The 23,026-nt window shown below is 31.3% G+C and overlaps 2 long non-coding RNA genes across 4 annotated transcripts; both read right to left on the bottom strand.

Annotated features, from left to right (window-relative positions):
* Positions 1–8,588: 8,588 nt before the first annotated feature.
* LOC132269329 (uncharacterized) lies at positions 8,589–13,134 on the bottom strand. Of its 2 annotated transcripts, none has more exons than XR_009469461.1 (5): positions 12,918–13,134; positions 12,333–12,440; positions 11,491–12,250; positions 10,972–11,316; positions 8,589–10,864 (listed from the first exon to the last, which is right to left on the bottom strand). It is a non-coding gene; the product is annotated as an uncharacterized LOC132269329 (long non-coding RNA). The 2 variants fall into 2 exon arrangements; XR_009469462.1 differs by having other exon boundaries at positions 10,972–11,100; positions 12,918–13,132.
* A 4,224-nt stretch (positions 13,135–17,358) lies between these two features.
* On the bottom strand, positions 17,359–19,979 carry LOC132269330 (uncharacterized). 2 transcript variants are annotated; one of them, XR_009469464.1, is made up of 5 exons: positions 19,767–19,979; positions 19,182–19,289; positions 18,340–19,099; positions 17,821–17,949; positions 17,359–17,713 (listed from the first exon to the last, which is right to left on the bottom strand). It is a non-coding gene; the product is annotated as an uncharacterized LOC132269330 (long non-coding RNA). The 2 variants fall into 2 exon arrangements; XR_009469463.1 differs by having other exon boundaries at positions 17,821–18,165.
* Between the last annotated feature and the right edge of the window lie 3,047 nt (positions 19,980–23,026).

Here is a 23,026-nt window from a genome sequence, read left to right on the forward strand (position 1 = left end):
CCTCTATACCTAGATCTCCTTCCTTTACATTTACTAGCATTCTTGTTTTATGCACACTTCAATTACTAGCTTAGTGACAAACCAATCAACAACTCCTTATTACACCTTATCAGTCTTAAATAACTCTAGATACTTAGGTTGCCTTAAGACTAGCGCAGTCCGAATGGTTCGACTTACCCGACCAATAGCCCTATTTTATAATGATTCGTGCTATTGCGAAGGTTGATGTATAGTTGATCAACCGATCAGTTAGATTCCATCATTTACTTGTTTGCAGCGAGAATTTCATCAGTTGGAAATGCAGGAGGTTGATTGGAGACATTGGGATTATAAGGGGGATGGTAGCTTGAAGAGGCCCGAAATTGCCTATGTTGAAATTGAGAAGGGGACTGATTTTGATGCCCTTGATTTGGAAAATTCAAATTTTGTGGGGTGGGTTGCCTCCACGAGAAATTCGGATGATCTTTCCATCCCGGATTATAAGTATTCGAATAGGGGTTGTTTCCGGGCCTGGAAAACATCACATTTGTTTGTTCTTGATTGGGATTTGGAAATTGCTCCGGTATGGGGCAATCTTCTGAGAGATGGAAAGGACTCGTGCATAATACACACACCGCACTTGCCGAATTTTGAGACAATGAAGGAGAGAGGTGTGGTGCAATCAATTGATAGAATTTGTGAGCTATGGCATCCACTTAAGAGGATTCTTCTCACATTATTTTTGGTTAACAAGAGTTGGTGTTCTTTATATTGGTTGAGTTCGGAGCACTACGAGAATTATGTTACAGTGAGTTTTCACTCAAGTTATCAAGTAAGGTCCATACCTCATCCGCACTTTTGGACATGAACATCCCTCCACATAAGGAGTCAACCATGAATCTATGGGTGTCGGTTAAGCCCGCATAGAAAGCTTGCACCAATTGCCATTTTGGAATTAGGTGGTGCGGGCATTTCCTAAGGAGGTTTTGAAGTCTTTCCCAAGTCTAATGGAGTTGTTCCCCTTCGCTTTGTGAAAAGCTAAGAATGGATCGCCTCATTAGGTTGGTTTTACTCACTGGATAGTACTTTTTTAAGAATTCTTGTTGCAATTGAGCCCATGTAGTGATGGAATTTGCAGCAAGGGAGTTCAACCAATATTTTGCCCTTTCTTTTAAGGAGAATGGGAAGAGATGCAAATGGAGAACATTGTCAAGGAAGCCCCTCAGCTTGATGGTAGAACATATTTCAAGGAATTCATCAAGGTGCTTATAGGGGTCCTCATTTTCAAAGCCATGAAAAGATGGAAGGATTTGGATGGTGCAAGATTTGATCTCATATTGGGCTGCCTCGATGTTTGGCATCACTATGCAAGAGGGAGAGGCATAAGTTGTAGGGATGAAATAGTCCCTAAAAGTCATAGGAGCATTTGGAACTTCAGCCCTATCATTATGGATCCCTTTATTCCCGACATTTCCCTCATTGTTAGCCATTGTATTAATATCAAGATCAAGTCCTCTTAAATTTTCTGATTCCCTAAGGTTTCTTCTAAGTGTTCTTTCAAGTGAATTTATATCAATTGGCACTTCAAGAGTAAGCAAGGATAGTGACCTACGGCCCAACATCAACTATGCAATTCACAACAAACATAATATCCCTTCACCATCACATCCACATACGATGTTCCCGTTCTCCTCAATTATCAATCAAGACAGAAAAGTAAATGGCCATGACAAGGACCGATGCTTTGCAATATAGACAAACAATAAAATAGCCTCGAGAAGGGCTCCACAAGCTAAGTAACTCTAAATTATACACATGCAAGATATTCACAACTTTGAAACTAGAACTTCAAAAACTTACCTGAAGTCGTCTACACTTAAAAATTTGCTAGCCTTCGCTCAGTAAGCCTTGAGTACCTAGAATCTCACAAGAATACTTGAAACACGAATTAATCAAAACCAACAAGAAAATATCCACAAGAACACAATATTTACAATCAAACCAAAGTTAATCCTAAAACCTTGGTTACAAAACCGTTTGCAATCCCCGGCAACGGCGCCAAAAATTGATCAGTTTGAGATTCGATCTATAATAAATCAACCATTTGCAATAGCACAAATCATTGTAGAATAGGGCTATTGGTCGGGTAAGTCGAACCACTGGGATTGCTAGTTTATGGCAACCAAGGTTTTTAAATTCACTTTTAGTTTGATGAAAGGTGTATAGAGTTTTGGTTGGTTTGTCACTAGAATTAGGAATTTAAAATTGCATAAAACAATAATTTGCAAGAAACTTAGAGGAAAGAGATCTAGGTAGAGAAGACTAGGGAAATGAATCCACTACCTACCCTATAAACCTGCTAATTGAGGTAAACTTAGGGGAAACAACGTAAATATGTGACCAAGAAATGTTACAACACAAAATTGTTACATTCCTTCAAGAAATTCATGAAATCAATGGCAAGAATAACCTATCAAAGCTACACATGCTTGAACTACCTAAACTAGTGTGTAGTCTTAGACATGCTTGCTAAACTAGAGATTATCAAGCCTTCAATCACATGATAAGTGCACATGAAGTCAAGAGTCAAGAATAGTCCATCAAAGAAGGGTCCTAAGCTATGGAATATCAAGATTCTCATACAACATGCCAAGAACCCCCTTTTCACAATCTGATTACCATTGTCACTATGAAAATGCAAGCTATACAATCATAATAAAATATGATCTAAGACAAGATGATACATTTATCATAAGCATTTATAAGAAAGTAGGTTCATTACATCACGTGTAACCTCTAGAATGTAAAACAACCACATATATACATGTTTCCCCCAATTTAAACCAAAAGCTAGAGCATGCTTACAATGTAGGGCTTCATCACCTCCCTAGAAAGGGAGTTAGTTACCCATAGGAGCAATGGAGAAAGGAGAAGGAGAGATCTTCCACTCTATTTTCGTGTTTAAGGGCTCTAAGACTCCAAACCCAAGCTTGAACCCAATATTTCTCTCTCTAGAACTTGCTCAAATATGAGATCCCCCAAAAAATATCCCCCTAGCCCTTATTTAGCCAGAAAAAACTTTATTTTTCTCCCCATTTTCGAGCCCTAGCATCCCTATGAGCATTTTGGTCCACACAATGGGTCAAGGGGACAGCCTTGAACCAAACAATGCAGAGCTGTCTACAAAACGGCGGGCACCCGAGTCTTGAGGAGGCCACTGGCGTGTTTGGCAGGCGCTCGCGGTGCAAGATGGCGGGGGCCCGCGAGACACAGCGGGGCCCCGCACTGGCTAGATGAATCTAGAGGTTTTAGCGGGTGCCCGTACCTTCTTAGCTCAGCTCTGAAAATATATATCTTAGACCTCCTTTTTGCACGGATTGCTGACACCACTCTTTTTCCTTGGACTTTGTGCATCGAACGTCATGAGTTCCATGGATTACTTGACTTGGCCAAAATGACCGTTCCCGGCAACGGCGTGCTTTGATCTTCAAAAACTTATCAAAGCGTCACTTTTACCTCTCTTAGGGGAACCAACCTGAAAATAGACAAAAGAATGCAATTAAGGCTAATATATACAATACAATCAACTAATGGACTTAACTGATGCAAATAAGGGCGCTTGAATATGCAATATTCGGCGCTTATCACTCTCTCTCTCTATACACAGAGAAAGAGAGAGAGAGATCTAATAACAATTCATAACAAATGGTGGTGAGTGTTTTTTAGAGGGGTAGGAGGGCAAGCATTGTGGTCTGGTCATCTCTGGTACTTGGAATAAATCTTCAAAAACGAAGAAGCTAATTAAATGCTCTATATATATATATATATATATATATATATATATCCTACATTAGGCAAGTCCCCACATGGTACCCCTCCCAATACATGTGGAGTAAAAATAGTTTGGAAAAATTCTTTAATAAATATCGACACTTTTTATATTATGATGGCTTCATTTACTTTGTATGAATGTAAACTAAAACAGGTAAATTTCCAATAAACCTCCCTTTCTCTATTTTTACCAAAGAACCTCGCTCAACTATCCAAGGGGATAAACAAAATATTACAAATAATATATGCACGGAAAACTTATAAATCAAGGATTTCAGAAATATAAGATTTATTCAACAAAACATCATACCCATAGAAAAGTAGACAATCTAAAAATCTATTACAACAATCTTATTTTATTTTTATATAAAAAAAAAAAAAAAAAACAATACTATGAGTTATTTGCAAGAAATTTTTTTTCATTTGTCTATGGAGCATAACATATAAAAAAATAAAAAAAAATTAACCCCAACAGAGACTGAATATTCATTTTGCCTCTTTTTTTTTTTTTTTTTTTTTTTTGTTAAATGGCGAGTCTATTAAAAAATGAAAATACTTTGACGCAAAATATGATATCTAATGAAATTGATCTTTGTTGGGCTAATTTTTAATATGTTATGCTCCGTATGTAAATGAATATGTGTGTAGATTTTCTTGCAAATATGCCAGAGTATTAAAAAGTAAAATAAGATTGTTGAAGCAGATTTTTAGATTGTCTATTTCTCTATAGTTATGGAGATTTTTTTTTGCACAAATCTTATATTTATGGAATCCTTATTTCATAATCTTTCCGTTCATATATTATTTATAATTTTTTAATGTACGGGATTTGTGAGATATAAAATTTTGAAGTTCTAAAAAAATTAAGATTTAAATAAAAGGGTATTTTAGTTCAAGTATTACCTCTTTTAACCCCCTCGGATAGTTGATGGGGTCTTTGGTAAAAAAAATTAGACAAAGAGAGTTTATTGGAAAAGCTACAAGTCAAGAAGGTTTCTGTACTTTACCGTTTAAATTATAATCGGGGGGGTTTTTCTGTACTTTACCGTTTAAATTTTAATTTGCAGTTAAGATGTTAGTTATATTTTGAATTTATGGGGCATACTCAATAAAACTCCCATCTTTTTTAGCAGATGTGTCCGAATTTGAGTTCCGCTCTCCCAAATAGAAGGAAAAAAAAAAAAATGAATTTATACATTGAAATTTAAAGTGGAGGTGAACGGCGAATGTTTTAGAGTCCACGGCAAGCCTCCAAGTTTGAATCTTTGTTGTCTGGAGAAGTGGATGAACACCCACATAAGTCCAAGCAGACGATGGTACACGCAAAACCTCCAGAAACCATAATGCATTGTTAAATAAGGACCCCAGTGTCCCACTATGTGGTGTGTAAGCTCCTTGTGGAAATATAATATGAGCTCAATCATTCACTGCACAACCAATTTCAATTATTATTGGAGACAATTTCACTTTGAATACTCTCTTCTTAGTTGCGATTTTCTTCTTCAAAATTACTTAGGACCTAACATTTTCACTACCCCAACCGTTATGGACTTGTGTAGGTTTGCAAGTTTTTAACATTTTCTTTTCTTTTCAAAATCAACCTCTTTTGGGACTCAATATATTCATTGGTCTGACCCTTATGGACTTGTAATTACTCTTAAATGACCCATAGGCCCAACGTTCTTGTTGGCCTCACCCTTATATACTTGTGCAAACTCTCCTCATTTTCGAAGGGATTGTCTCTAACGCCGTTTGTCGCAACTCGTCTATCAACGTATAAATATTGTTCACTTTCCATGCTCTGCTTTTGGTGCTCACGAATTTTGTCAAAATACATATGCACAACTAATAGAGATATACACATATAAACCGCAATAACTTCACTCCCGACGATATGAGCCATCTAAATTTTCTCTAATTTTAATTTCTTGACACCAATTCCATTAAACAGAACATAACATAAAAGTAAATGAAGTAGAAGTTCACACATGCATTCATCAAAGTAGCCTCATACATGAAAAATGTGTTTATAAGCAAAATTACCCGGCGCACCTTCATAATTAAATTCTAAGAACTTTCTGAAATTTGATATTGACCAACTTTTGTGGGTCCCTTTTATACGTTGTTTTTTACATTTATAATTGGGAACATAATATTTAGACTTAATCACTAAAATCTAATTTTTTATAATATTAAAAAGAATTACTATTTACTTAGCAAAAAATATATATTACTAACTTTCACAAAATTAATAAATAAAAATTAACTCGATCCCGCAAAGCTAATAAATATTTTCAATTTGAAATCTTAAAAGTTTTATTTTAGAAATCTATATTTATGCAAATGAGCCAAACTTTCAACAAACAATCTAATTTGTGTTCTTTTGAAAGCTCAAACACCTGTCTGTTTGGTTCGTTAGTTTGTGAACACATTCGTGAATAGGCAAGGCTCATTTTAAGCTCAATATAAATACAATGGTGTTTAATTGCTCCTCGATGAGCAAGAAATATACTCACTTTTTAATCCTGACCTTAGAATCTAATCTACAGCAATTAGTTAATCATTTTTCCTTTTTTATATTTTAAAATTTTACTTTTGTTTTTCTATTACCATTATATATTATTAACAGAAAATAACAAAACTATACATTAAATCTAAACTAAAATCAATTTTGTTTGTTATTCTATTTTACTTATTGTTACTTCTTGAGGAAAAAAAAACTTCTTACAATTTGATATTAAAAATCCAAACTCTTTGTAAAATTAGAATAACCCACTATATATATATATATATATATATATATATATATATATATAACAATCCTTCCCAACAATTAGATATTAAAAATCCAAACATTATCTTACTTAATAATAGGGTTGATCACGGATCGGATCGGTTCGGTTTGGAGATAAAGTTCAATCCAATCATGTTCCCACGAATTGGTGAAATTTGAAACCGAACCAATCCATGGAGACCTTCAATCTGAACCAAACCAATCTGTGAAAATAACGAATCGGATCGGTTCGGTTTCCACGGATTGGGCTTTTCAAACAGCCCAATATGATTACACTTTATGGCCATTAAAATCTCAACTTAGTAATTAAAAACCTGTAATGACTAATGACTTTGGTAACCTAGGGTTAACTTAAAGTCTTAAATAATGAATATATATATATATATATATATATATATATATATATATAATATAGTAATATATAATTAAGGTAACAGATTAGATCGGTTCAGTAAATGGATCGGATCGATTTTTCAGGTCCCAATCCGTTAACCGAATCGCAAATAGCGGATTGCTATTTTTCTAAACCATCACCGAACCATGAGATCTGAAAACTGAACCGAACCACACGGATCGGATTGGTTCGGACCGGATTGACGAATTGATGGATTATTTACTCACCCCTACTTAATAACCTAAGCTTTTTCAATGACCCAAGTCCATTTTACCATTTAAACTAATTGTAATTTCATTTCACATCATTTTCCTTCTATTCACGCTAATTACGCTAATGAGAAGATCAAAGAACTGCCGCACATGAACACTATAATCTTGTGAAATTAAATAAAAAATAGATTAAACAAACAACAAAAACACACACATTTTTACTTGGTTCACTCAAAATTTAGGATTATGTTTAAGGGTTGTAGGGATTTCACTATGATGATCTAAACAACGCCAGATAGAGAGGGTTCAGAATAAATAAATATATTCGCACTAGGGTAACATAATAAGTACAGAAATTATCAAAATACCTCCCAAAAATTCCCGAAATTAGGCCTTGGTGTACAATATCAATCAAGCTCCACATTAGCTCCACCGAACAACAGCTTGAGGTTCTTTATTCCTCCTCTCTTGTAACATTAGGTTCCACACCCGCAATCCTGTTTTTCACGAGCTCACCAAGCATATAATGGTTTATTGCCATTTTATTCATGATTTGTTGGTATTGTTACGCCCTATATTTGTTTTGACGATCAATTTGGTGATATATTTACGAAGCCTTTAGGTTGTAGTGCATTTCAACTACTATGTTTCAAGCCCTACGGCTCCGTTTGGATTGAGGGATTCAGAGGGATTTGGAGAGAAAAGAAAGGGAAGGATATTGACTTGTCTGTTTGGAGGGATTTGAAGGGAAAGGAAGACAATGACAGAAGTAGCCTTGTATATTGTAGTTTGCAGTTACACAGAGAGAGAGAGAGAGGGCGAGTTCAGAGTTGAGAACGAGAATAGAGGAATGGAGGCGATTGGGGAGGCTGAAATGATTTGCTTCCTTTATATATATATACATAAACAAAGGGATACAAATATATATATATACACATACATACCCTAATTTGACAGACAGACATACTGAAATATATGGGTTTTAAACTTCTGATTCTTGTAGATTTTGTAGTTTGCAGTTGCAGAGAGAGAGAGAAAATGGGGGCAGGTTCAGAGTTAAGAACAAGAATAGAGATAGAGGTGATTGGGGAGGCTGAAATGATTTGCCCTAATTATATATATGTTTTCCGGTGGCAATAAATTACAGACCGGTTAGTTGATTTAGGAGAAAAAAAAAAAAATTTAAAACAAAACCCATTACATAGAAGTTAGCAGTTTCAGAGAGAGAGAGGGGGAGAATAACGAGAATAGAGATGGAGGCATTGGGGAGGCTAAAATGATTTGCCCTAAATATATATATATATATATATATATATATTTTCTGGTGGCCATCATTCATGGGCTTATAAATTACAAACCTTGGTTAGTTAATTTAGAAAAAAAAAAAAAAAAAAAGAAGAAGGGTAAAACAGTAATTTTAATTATTTGGGGTGGCTGGCATTGGGGTGGCTGAAATGATTTGTCCTACTAACCCCACAAAAAAGGGTAAAACAGTAATTTTAATTATTATTTTCCTTTCTTTTCTCTCATCTTTGTTATCCAAACAAGAATATTACTCATTACTTTATTTTCTCTCCTATCTATCCAAACATGAATATAAATTATAGCTATCATTTCCTTTCTTTTCTTTTCTTTTCTTTTATTTATTTTCTCTTATAATCTTTTCCTTTCTTTTCTTTCCTGTGTATCCAAACGAAGCCTATAATTATAGCTCTCATTTCCTTTCTTTTCTTTTCTTTTTTTTTTTTTATTTATTTTCTCTTATAATCATTTCCTTTCTTTCCTGTGTATCCAAACAAAGCCTATATGCTCCAACTTGAAGGGGGTGAGAGTTGGGTTATTAGGCCTTACTGTATTAAAGGCAGTTTTATTTTCTTGCTATTTATATATAATTTTAGAGTGATGTAGAATCTGTAGTAGGTTTTATTCTACCCTACGAGAATAATGTTTTTCCTCCTCTCTCCCTTTTCTTCTCTTTTTATTTACTCACAAACCCTACAAATTTCAACTTAATCTTGATTCATTTATATTGTGTAAAGAGTTTGAAGATGATAGACACCTGAAATTTATTTAAGTTCAATGGTGATTTCTCCAGGTAGATGGTACCTCTGTCTATATGTATATATTCACTGCCCTGTGTAAAATATTACATTACTAATTAAAGGAGTGCCAAGGGCAGTCCTATGTGTTGCATATGATGTATATATCAATCAATGAAAAAACAAACCCACGATGAAAATGATTGATCCAAGTGATTGCCTACAATTCAAGTTCTAAAGTGTGACCAACTGTTAATGATATAGCGAGACGAGACATGTGTATTTAAGTATCAATTAAAAAAATAAAATAAAAAATTCCTAAAATGTGCAAGTCAGAATGAAAAGTCCATTTGAATTCCGAAACAGGCTCTCATGACGCCACCCACATGTAGGGATGAAATAGGCAAGGAGCCGCAAGGTCCATTGAAAGTGGAGGGATAATTTGCTCAACTCTTGGGGCTTCGGTCCAGTTCTCGGTTTCGACTTCGCAAGGTTAATTTATTGAATCTAAAGGACGTTCGAATCCACATGCAACAATTAGATGGGCAACAATAAATAACAAGTACACTTTGGGATGGTCAAATATCAATTTCTTTTTAAACAATTTTTTAGATTTAATTTGACCAAATATACATGTTCATTGACAATTTATGTTATCAATCCACACCCAATTAACTTTAAAAATGTCCAATAGACAATATTAAAACAATTTATGTACCTTTAACCCCAATCATTCACAAATGTTTAGCCGATTTGACCCAGACGTTAACACTTTGAAATATAAATAACATGATTAATTTTTTTGTTCAATGGTAAAATTCTAGTGTAGTGTACTTCTGAGAATATTTTTTTTATTTTTTTGATAAGTAAAATTGTATTAGAAGGAAGGGAACGCGTCCCAAGAACAGTACACACTTCTGAGGATAATTTAAGCACATGTCACGCATAGAAGACAAACAAGTATGAGAGTCCGTCTCACATTCAAGAACAATTAGAGAGAACAAAAGTCTAAACCATGGTGACAAAATACCAATGAAACATCAATTGCCACTGATAGTGTTACTAAAACCACTGGAAACACAACTAAATTCTGGCTCACATTCAAGAACTATTAGAGAAAACAAAATAGTCTAAACCATGGTGACAAAATACCAAGGAAACATCACTTGCCACCGACAGTGTTACTAAAATCACTGGAAACACAACTAAATTCTGGCTCACATTCAAGAACTATTAGAAAAAACAAAACAGTCTAAACCATGGTGAAAAAATACCAAGGAAACATCACTTGCCACTGATAGTGTTAAGAAAATCACTGGAAACACAACTAAATTCTGGCTCACATTCAAGAACTATTAGAGAAAACAAAACAGTCTAAGCCATGGTGACAAAATACCAAGGAAACATCACTTGCCACTGATAGTGTTACTAAAATCACTGAAAACACAACTAAATTCTGGCTAAGTCATGTTATATCACTGTACCTGAGCATATTAAGATTAGAAGCTACATTATCAGATAATCAAACACTTCGATCGAAACTTTGTGTGAAGGCTGAGAGAAAGCCTGGAAATATGTGCCCCAACTCCATGGCTACATCTTCTTCAAGATATATCTAATTGAGAAAAAACAGAATGCTCATTAAACAAATAAAGTTTGAAAGTAGGTCAGGAAAAAAAATTTTTAAGCAAACAGAAACAACACAAAAGTAAAATGGCATACCAGTTCCTTAAATTTCTTTGCATGGTCACAACCATGATGGGTTGTATTATCAACAAAACGAACCAAATCAGACATACAAGATTTGTATTGGTTTACACTTCCAGCCTCATTTTATTGATACTGCAGAACCTAAGGAACACACATTTGTCACTTTTTATGAGCCATGCGAACCTTATCTATCCAATTTGCCTTTCCCCATGGATTGATCAACTTTTGATTGATTTTCTGGTCAGTGTTAAAAGTATAATCCTTGTGATGATATCCCAAATGATGGCGAAGAGCCACAAAGTATTGAAATATCACTTTCTCATTCAATAACAAATGGTGTTTCAATAGCAGGATGCTCTGTATAATTAACATGACCAATTACTACTAACTTGAAGCAATAAATGAATCTAAGATTGAAAAAACTAGTATATACTAAGAGAAATAAATGAAAAACTTCGAGCAATAAAAGAATATAAGGGCCATAATTGAATAGATTAAAAGAAATGTTGATATAAAATTCAAAGAACATACTTAGAGGTCTTGTAATTGTAGAATGGATTCCAATCGTGAGGCCTAGTTGGATGATTGTTTAGGCCAATATGACGGAATATGAACTTTTTGAATTTCCAAGGTCTTCCGTTTTGTTCTGCCATCATTTCATCCATCGAAGGAATGATGAGATGCATCTTTCCTCTCCGCGTAACATATGAGCCATCATGGAGAACATTTCCATGGGCTCTACCCATTTTGTGTAGATACCCTGTTGTATCTAGAATGTTTATGGAATTGATAATAAAAAATTGTATTATTATAATATACTACTCAAATAAAGAAAGGAGTTTTTTGAAATAAAAAAATATTCTTATCTCATCATCGATTCAATCCAGAACTCCTTGAATTCATAGTCGCCGAATGTGTTTACAAAAAAAGGCTGACTCTCAGCTTCTATGTTGTTTCCAAGCTTCAACCACTCAACAAAATAGGAATCAAATCCTTCATGACTAATCACAATCACTTCTTGGTTGAAGTCCACACCAACATCAGTCGGTCTCAACAGATATGGAGTTCTGAATTCCTTCAACATCAGTATTGAATCAATGGCTACTCTCTGATATCTTCATTTTCTGCACAAACACCAAAATCGAGCATCTCCTTTCATTCGTCCATGTTTTACTATTACTCCCTTCCACATTTTTTCGGCCCAGGCTTCTTTGCATTCAAATTCAAATTCAAATTCAAAATAATAGCTCCTCACACCAGATCTGTAACCTTCTAGTATTGATTCTTTATCCTAAAAATTTCAGCATTATAACAATTAGAACTAAATTTGAATTACAAATTGAAATAACATTAGGCTAGAACTTGAATTATACCTTAGCTTTAGCGACCGAGTCTTAGCCTGTTCTCTCATCTTTATATATGAACGGTCTATTTGGTAATCTTCAAGATCAGGTTCTGGTTCTTTATCAAGATCCATAGTACTGACATCAAAACAATCATACTATTAAAAAATAAAAATAAAAATAAAAATAAAATCCTGTAATTGATCACAAATCACAGAAGTCAGTAACAATAACACAGAATAACATAATTGCAACCCCTTAAGTAACTAAACAGTGTATGATATCAGGGTGGAACCCAAAATCACCACTGATTTTGCATTGTTCCTTCATACAATATACATTCACTTGGGTTGCATAATTAATCTCATCAAAATATAACATAAACAAAAAAAATTATCTTTTAACAGTAATCACTAAGGTTACAGAAGTGAAACAACAAGAAAGTAATTAACATTTGATGAAACCCCCAATCTGCAACCAATTTAATGAAACAAGAACAATTTAAAGAAAACCCCCAAACCCCCAATTATGAACCGAAAATATCTACCATACAAATCACGGCACAAACCAGCCAAATGATAAACCCTAAACCCCAAATAAGAAATGTAAACCTACCGATATATAATATGGTCAAGATTAGTTACAAATTGATGACGATCAGCAAACAAACACAACACAAACCCTAGTTTCTGCAGAAGAAATTGTTGTGATTCAGACTTTCTTGCGATTCAGACCGACTTGCCATAATTTTTTTTTTTTTTTTCCCATCCCTATTTTGAGGCCCTCAATACCCAAACCAAGACTCGCCGTAACTTAAATTCTTTTATTTTTTTCATATATAAATGTAACTACTGTATCACCCCACAACATCATAATAAACTACTAACGGCAAGTGGTATCAGTCTTTTATTTTTCAAATAAAAATTAGGAGATCAAGTCTAGAATAGATATGTGTGTAAATACTAACTAAGAAAAAAATATATACATATATAATAATAATTTTATTATAATATTATAATAAAAATACTTAGATCTATATTTATATTTAGGAATGAGTTAGAAATAAAATAAAATAGAAAAAGTAAAATTGTTTTAACCTTCAAAAATTCTAAGCATAATAGAATTTATTTTAATTGGTAACTTTAGGTTTAGGAAAGAGTTAGAAATATAATAAAATAAAAAAAATAAAGTTGTTTTGACATTAAAGAATTCCGAGCATAATATGATTTATTTTAATTGGTACCTTATTTTATTATTTGGTAAATTATTTTATTATTTTATCTATAAATGATTTGAATCATAACTTGTTTTAGTTGTTCCAATAGTTTTATAGAAAATCTTTTATTTTAATTCATTTTATTTATAGAAACTCTTTTATTTTAATCATTTTATATTAGATATACAATAAAATAGAAACAGAAAAGTTGTTTTAACCTTAAAGAATTTCAAGCATAATAGTATTTATTATAATTGGTAACTTCGAGGATTTATTTTAATTGTTAACTTATTTTATTATTTGGTAAATTATTTTACTATTTTATCTATAAATGATTTGAAATATCCTGATTGAAATTCAATTAAACAATTGCCTATTTTATTTTAATTGGTAATTTATTTTATTATTTGGTAAGTTATTTTATTAAATAATTACTTATTTTATTTTTATAGGTAACTTGTTTTAGTTGTTCTAGAAGTTTTATAAAAACTATTTTATTTTAATTCATTATATTTATAGAAACTCTTTTATTTTAATTCATTTCATATCAATTAATAAATCTTTTTGTATATTAATAAATAAATACTGAAATATTGAAACACTGAAATAATGAAAATCTTTACACTTTTAATAATACTAGTAAAATGCACGTGCGATGCACGTGTTGAATGTTTTGTCACTTATCGATCTCTTCGTTATATGATATTGTTGGATATTAAATGAATTTTTATCAACAATATTTAGAGTGTATTAATTGTCATCTCAATTATTCATAAACCATAACTCTTTGAAAATAAAAGTATTCATATGAACAATGTTTAGAGAGTAATAATTGTCACCTCAAAGAAACAAAATAAGGTTTTCCATTAATGAATGAATGAAAACTATAAACATTTAAAAAAATATATGAAAATTAAAATTCTATAATTTACAAAACATTCATAAATAAATACTATATAAAAATTCTATAAATTATTATAAAATCCGAAAGAGTACCAACAATGTTTAGATTGTAATAATTGTCACATCAAAAGAGACAAAATATATTAGAAAATTTAAAACTATAACTGTTTGAAAATAAAAGTATTCCTAAATTATTTAATTCTCAATCTTTATCTTTTTTGCATATCTCATTTTTTCATGAAATGAATCATTGTCAAGTGTCAATTCTTTTAATTCTTCTACCGCAAAATAAGTTTTGACGACTTGTTGTTGAGTATTGTCTATCTTCACCAGGAAAAAAAAAAAAAAAAAAAAATGATTTCCCTTTGCAGCTTGTCACTTTGTTGCTAAATTCATCCATGTCCTGCAAAAAGAAGAAATATAATTTAGAACTATTGAGAAATTCAAGTAAGTATTTTTTTAAAAAATTTAATTAAAATTTTATAAATAAGGGTAGGAAATTACCTCAATTTGTAATTGTAGTAAATCATCTAATAAACAATTTGACAGACAGACATACTGAAATATATGGGTTTTAAACTTCTGATTCTTGTAGATTTTGTAGTTTGCAGTTGCAGAGAGAGAGAGAAAATGGGGGCAGGTTCAGAGTTAAGAACAAGAATAGAGATAGAGGTGATTGGGGAGGCTGAAATGATTTGCCCTAATTATATATATGTTTTCCGGTGGCAATAAATTACAGACCGGTTAGTTGATTTAGGAGAAAAAAAAAAAAATTTAAAACAAAACCCATTACATAGAAGTTAGCAGTTTCAGAGAGAGAGAGGGGGAGAATAACGAGAATAGAGATGGAGGCATTGGGGAGGCTAAAATGATTTGCCCTAAATATATATATATATATATATATATATATTTTCTGGTGGCCATCATTCATGGGCTTATAAATTACAAACCTTGGTTAGTTAATTTAGAAAAAAAAAAAAAAAAAAAGAAGAAGGGTAAAACAGTAATTTTAATTATTTGGGGTGGCTGGCATTGGGGTGGCTGAAATGATTTGTCCTACTAACCCCACAAAAAAGGGTAAAACAGTAATTTTAATTATTATTTTCCTTTCTTTTCTCTCATCTTTGTTATCCAAACAAGAATATTACTCATTACTTTATTTTCTCTCCTATCTATCCAAACATGAATATAAATTATAGCTATCATTTCCTTTCTTTTCTTTTCTTTTCTTTTATTTATTTTCTCTTATAATCTTTTCCTTTCTTTTCTTTCCTGTGTATCCAAACGAAGCCTATAATTATAGCTCTCATTTCCTTTCTTTTCTTTTCTTTTTTTTTTTTTATTTATTTTCTCTTATAATCATTTCCTTTCTTTCCTGTGTATCCAAACAAAGCCTATATGCTCCAACTTGAAGGGGGTGAGAGTTGGGTTATTAGGCCTTACTGTATTAAAGGCAGTTTTATTTTCTTGCTATTTATATATAATTTTAGAGTGATGTAGAATCTGTAGTAGGTTTTATTCTACCCTACGAGAATAATGTTTTTCCTCCTCTCTCCCTTTTCTTCTCTTTTTATTTACTCACAAACCCTACAAATTTCAACTTAATCTTGATTCATTTATATTGTGTAAAGAGTTTGAAGATGATAGACACCTGAAATTTATTTAAGTTCAATGGTGATTTCTCCAGGTAGATGGTACCTCTGTCTATATGTATATATTCACTGCCCTGTGTAAAATATTACATTACTAATTAAAGGAGTGCCAAGGGCAGTCCTATGTGTTGCATATGATGTATATATCAATCAATGAAAAAACAAACCCACGATGAAAATGATTGATCCAAGTGATTGCCTACAATTCAAGTTCTAAAGTGTGACCAACTGTTAATGATATAGCGATATCAGTCTCTTATTTTTTAAAGAGAGGTCAGGAGTTCAAGTATCAGACGAGACATGTGTATTTAAGTATCAATTAAAAAAATAAAATAAAAAATTCCTAAAATGTGAAAGTCAGAATGAAAAGTCCATTTGAATTCCGAAACAGGCTCTCATGACGCCACCCACATGTAGGGATGAAATAGGCAAGGAGCCGCAAGGTCCATTGAAAGTGGAGGGATAATTTGCTCAACTCTTGGGGCTTCGGTCCAGTTCTCGGTTTCGACTTCGCAAGGTTAATTTATTGAATCTAAAGGACGTTCGAATCCACATGCAACAATTAGATGGGCAACAATAAATAACAAGTACACTTTGGGATGGTCAAATATCAATTTCTTTTTAAACAATTTTTTAGATTTAATTTGACCAAATATACATGTTCATTGACAATTTATGTTATCAATCCACACCCAATTAACTTTAAAAATGTCCAATAGACAATATTAAAACAATTTATGTACCTTTAACCCCAATCATTCACAAATGTTTAGCCGATTTGACCCAGACGTTAACACTTTGAAATATAAATAACATGATTAATTTTTTTGTTCAATGGTAAAATTCTAGTGTAGTGTACTTCTGAGAATATTTTTTTTATTTTTTTGATAAGTAAAATTGTATTAGAAGGAAGGGAACGCGTCCCAAGAACAGTACACACTTCTGAGGATAATTTAAGCACATGTCACGCATAGAAGACAAACAAGTATGAGAGTCCGTCTCACATTCAAGAACAATTAGAGAGAACAAAAGTCTAAACCATGGTGACAAAATACCAATGAAACATCAATTGCCACTGATAGTGTTACTAAAACCACTGGAAACACAACTAAATTCTGGCTCACATTCAAGAACTATTAGAGAAAACAAAATAGTCTAAACCATGGTGACAAAATACCAAGGAAACATCACTTGCCACCGACAGTGTTACTAAAATCACTGGAAACACAACTAAATTCTGGCTCACATTCAAGAACTATTAGAAAAAACAAAACAGTCTAAACCATGGTGAAAAAATACCAAGGAAACATCACTTGCCACTGATAGTGTTAAGAAAATCACTGGAAACACAACTAAATTCTGGCTCACATTCAAGAACTATTAGAGAAAACAAAACAGTCTAAGCCATGGTGACAAAATACCAAGGAAACATCACTTGCCACTGATAGTGTTACTAAAATCACTGAAAACACAACTAAATTCTGGCTAAGTCATGTTATATCACTGTACCTGAGCATATTAAGATTAGAAGCTACATTATCAGATAATCAAACACTTCGATCGAAACTTTGTGTGAAGGCTGAGAGAAAGCCTGGAAATATGTGCCCCAACTCCATGGCTACATCTTCTTCAAGATATATCTAATTGAGAAAAAACAGAATGCTCATTAAACAAATAAAGTTTGAAAGTAGGTCAGGAAAAAAAATTTTTAAGCAAACAGAAACAACACAAAAGTAAAATGGCATACCAGTTCCTTAAATTTCTTTGCATGGTCACAACCATGATGGGTTGTATTATCAACAAAACGAACCAAATCAGACATACAAGATTTGTATTGGTTTACACTTCCAGCCTCATTTTATTGATACTGCAGAACCTAAGGAACACACATTTGTCACTTTTTATGAGCCATGCGAACCTTATCTATCCAATTTGCCTTTCCCCATGGATTGATCAACTTTTGATTGATTTTCTGGTCAGTGTTAAAAGTATAATCCTTGTGATGATATCCCAAATGATGGCGAAGAGCCACAAAGTATTGAAATATCACTTTCTCATTCAATAACAAATGGTGTTTCAATAGCAGGATGCTCTGTATAATTAACATGACCAATTACTACTAACTTGAAGCAATAAATGAATCTAAGATTGAAAAAACTAGTATATACTAAGAGAAATAAATGAAAAACTTCGAGCAATAAAAGAATATAAGGGCCATAATTGAATAGATTAAAAGAAATGTTGATATAAAATTCAAAGAACATACTTAGAGGTCTTGTAATTGTAGAATGGATTCCAATCGTGAGGCCTAGTTGGATGATTGTTTAGGCCAATATGACGGAATATGAACTTTTTGAATTTCCAAGGTCTTCCGTTTTGTTCTGCCATCATTTCATCCATCGAAGGAATGATGAGATGCATCTTTCCTCTCCGCGTAACATATGAGCCATCATGGAGAACATTTCCATGGGCTCTACCCATTTTGTGTAGATACCCTGTTGTATCTAGAATGTTTATGGAATTGATAATAAAAAATTGTATTATTATAATATACTACTCAAATAAAGAAAGGAGTTTTTTGAAATAAAAAAATATTCTTATCTCATCATCGATTCAATCCAGAACTCCTTGAATTCATAGTCGCCGAATGTGTTTACAAAAAAAGGCTGACTCTCAGCTTCTATGTTGTTTCCAAGCTTCAACCACTCAACAAAATAGGAATCAAATCCTTCATGACTAATCACAATCACTTCTTGGTTGAAGTCCACACCAACATCAGTCGGTCTCAACAGATATGGAGTTCTGAATTCCTTCAACATCAGTATTGAATCAATGGCTACTCTCTGATATCTTCATTTTCTGCACAAACACCAAAATCGAGCATCTTCTTTCATTCGTCCATGTTTTACTATTACTCCCTTCCACATTTTTTCGGCCCAGGCTTCTTTGCATTCAAATTCAAATTCAAATTCAAAATAATAGCTCCTCACACCAGATCTGTAACCTTCTAGTATTGATTCTTTATCCTAAAAATTTCAGCATTATAACAATTAGAACTAAATTTGAATTACAAATTGAAATAACATTAGGCTAGAACTTGAATTATACCTTAGCTTTAGCGACCGAGTCTTAGCCTGTTCTCTCATCTTTATATATGAACGGTCTATTTGGTAATCTTCAAGATCAGGTTCTGGTTCTTTATCAAGATCCATAGTACTGACATCAAAACAATCATACTATTAAAAAATAAAAATAAAAATAAAAATAAAATCCTGTAATTGATCACAAATCACAGAAGTCAGTAACAATAACACAGAATAACATAATTGCAACCCCTTAAGTAACTAAACAGTGTATGATATCAGGGTGGAACCCAAAATCACCACTGATTTTGCATTGTTCCTTCATACAATATACATTCACTTGGGTTGCATAATTAATCTCATCAAAATATAACATAAACAAAAAAAATTATCTTTTAACAGTAATCACTAAGGTTACAGAAGTGAAACAACAAGAAAGTAATTAACATTTGATGAAACCCCCAATCTGCAACCAATTTAATGAAACAAGAACAATTTAAAGAAAACCCCCAAACCCCCAATTATGAACCGAAAATATCTACCATACAAATCACGGCACAAACCAGCCAAATGATAAACCCTAAACCCCAAATAAGAAATGTAAACCTACCGATATATAATATGGTCAAGATTAGTTACAAATTGATGACGATCAGCAAACAAACACAACACAAACCCTAGTTTCTGCAGAAGAAATTGTTGTGATTCAGACTTTCTTGCGATTCAGACCGACTTGCCATAATTTTTTTTTTTTTTTTCCCATCCCTATTTTGAGGCCCTCAATACCCAAACCAAGACTCGCCGTAACTTAAATTCTTTTATTTTTTTCATATATAAATGTAACTACTGTATCACCCCACAACATCATAATAAACTACTAACGGCAAGTGGTATCAGTCTTTTATTTTTCAAATAAAAATTAAGAGATCAAGTCTAGAATAGATATGTGTGTAAATACTAACTAAGAAAAAAATATATACATATATAATAATAATTTTATTATAATATTATAATAAAAATACTTAGATCTATATTTATATTTAGGAATGAGTTAGAAATAAAATAAAATAGAAAAAGTAAAATTGTTTTAACCTTCAAAAATTCTAAGCATAATAGAATTTATTTTAATTGGTAACTTTAGGTTTAGGAAAGAGTTAGAAATATAATAAAATAAAAAAAATAAAGTTGTTTTGACATTAAAGAATTCCGAGCATAATATGATTTATTTTAATTGGTACCTTATTTTATTATTTGGTAAATTATTTTATTATTTTATCTATAAATGATTTGAATCATAACTTGTTTTAGTTGTTCTAATAGTTTTATAGAAAATCTTTTATTTTAATTCATTTTATTTATAGAAACTCTTTTATTTTAATCATTTTATATTAGATATACAATAAAATAGAAACAGAAAAGTTGTTTTAACCTTAAAGAATTTCAAGCATAATAGTATTTATTATAATTGGTAACTTCGAGGATTTATTTTAATTGTTAACTTATTTTATTATTTGGTAAATTATTTTACTATTTTATCTATAAATGATTTGAAATATCCTGATTGAAATTCAATTAAACAATTGCCTATTTTATTTTAATTGGTAATTTATTTTATTATTTGGTAAGTTATTTTATTAAATAATTACTTATTTTATTTTTATAGGTAACTTGTTTTAGTTGTTCTAAAAGTTTTATAAAAACTATTTTATTTTAATTCATTATATTTATAGAAACTCTTTTATTTTAATTCATTTCATATCAATTAATAAATCTTTTTGTATATTAATAAATAAATACTGAAATATTGAAACACTGAAATAATGAAAATCTTTACACTTTTAATAATACTAGTAAAATGCACGTGCGATGCACGTGTTGAATGTTTTGTCACTTATCGATCTCTTCGTTATATGATATTGTTGGATATTAAATGAATTTTTATCAACAATATTTAGAGTGTATTAATTGTCATCTCAATTATTCATAAACCATAACTCTTTGAAAATAAAAGTATTCATATGAACAATGTTTAGAGAGTAATAATTGTCACCTCAAAGAAACAAAATAAGGTTTTCCATTAATGAATGAATGAAAACTATAAACATTTAAAAAAATATATGAAAATTAAAATTCTATAATTTACAAAACATTCATAAATAAATACTATATAAAAATTCTATAAATTATTATAAAATCCGAAAGAGTACCAACAATGTTTAGATTGTAATAATTGTCACATCAAAAGAGACAAAATATATTAGAAAATTTAAAACTATAACTGTTTGAAAATAAAAGTATTCCTAAATTATTTAATTCTCAATCTTTATCTTTTTTGCATATCTCATTTTTTCATGAAATGAATCATTGTCAAGTGTCAATTCTTTTAATTCTTCTACCGCAAAATAAGTTTTGACGACTTGTTGTTGAGTATTGTCTATCTTCACCAGGAAAAAAAAAAAAAAAAAAAAATGATTTCCCTTTGCAGCTTGTCACTTTGTTGCTAAATTCATCCATGTCCTGCAAAAAGAAGAAATATAATTTAGAACTATTGAGAAATTCAAGTAAGTATTTTTTTAAAAAATTTAATTAAAATTTTATAAATAAGGGTAGGAAATTACCTCAATTTGTAATTGTAGTAAATCATCTAATAAACAATTTATTAATGTTTGGCAATCATTGAACACCATTAGGGTTGCAAGTGTTGCAATATGTTCCATACTTCGCACTTTAATTATCATCATGAATCTGCATGAGTAAAGACAAAAAATTATGTATTTGTAATATTATTAAATCATTGAAATAAATACAATAATAAGGTTTTAGGATATAATAATACTTTTGAAAGCCTTTTGGGTCTATTGTGTTACATCGAGGACAGTATACTCTATCTTTTTCAACTTTTATTTTCTTATTGCATTTCTCACAGGCGTTGTACCACGGTTCGCAGTCATTAACAACATTTTCAATTGTTGCTTCGAAATAGTAATTTGTTTTTTGCAGGTTGTGCAACAAAATATAACTTTTCAATATATAAATTGAATATAAAAATGTGATATACAATTAAGAAAGATTAAGAAATATACTAAAATTTAATATCTCAAAGGACATTGTAGATTTTCCTATTATGTCTTGAAGTTTGACTTTTTCAGCACCATTGAATTTTTGATCTTTTGTACTGGAAATCAAACTTCTTATATCTTTGTTATTTATGTTCTCTTTGGACCTGTCCACATATAAATTATCGTGTAAAATAATTAAATAAATAAAACAGAAAAACATGTTCTCTTTCTACAAATAGTGTATATTTTGCACCAAGAAGTCTACAATATAAAAATATAAAAACAAATATCATCTGACATATATGTTTAGTTATATATGAACATGCTCAAAGAAAAAGATTACATATAGCTTTATATATATGTATATATATATATATATATATATATATATATATAATATAATATAAAAGAAGTTGGAATAAATAACGAACCAATGTTTTAATGCTTTGACACTTTCAATATCCATATTGATTTGCAATGTAGATCATTTTTGCGTTTGAAGACACAGGCCTCGAATATAACATTATTATTTGTAAAATTTTGTTATTATAGATTTACTTAATAATATATAATGTAAATAATATCAATTTGTATGATAATTTACCTTTGTAGGTGTTGATTGCCACATGTGTAACTGTGATAAGAGGTCTTTTTTGTATTAGTTTCACGATAAAGTTTCATTCATTCTCAACAAGATCCTCCCATAACGTCAAAGTAGTTGTCCTTGAACAGTAATAAAGATTAATTGCTTTAGTCATTATATTATATTGGCATAATTATGATCGTATATGCAATATAGTAATAATGTACC

This window comes from Cornus florida, unplaced genomic scaffold (genome assembly GCF_030987335.1).
Source record: "Cornus florida cultivar Cherokee Brave unplaced genomic scaffold, ASM3098733v1 CherokeeBrave_3.0.0_Hap2_Chr08, whole genome shotgun sequence".
NCBI classification, from domain to species: domain Eukaryota; kingdom Viridiplantae; phylum Streptophyta; class Magnoliopsida; order Cornales; family Cornaceae; genus Cornus; species Cornus florida.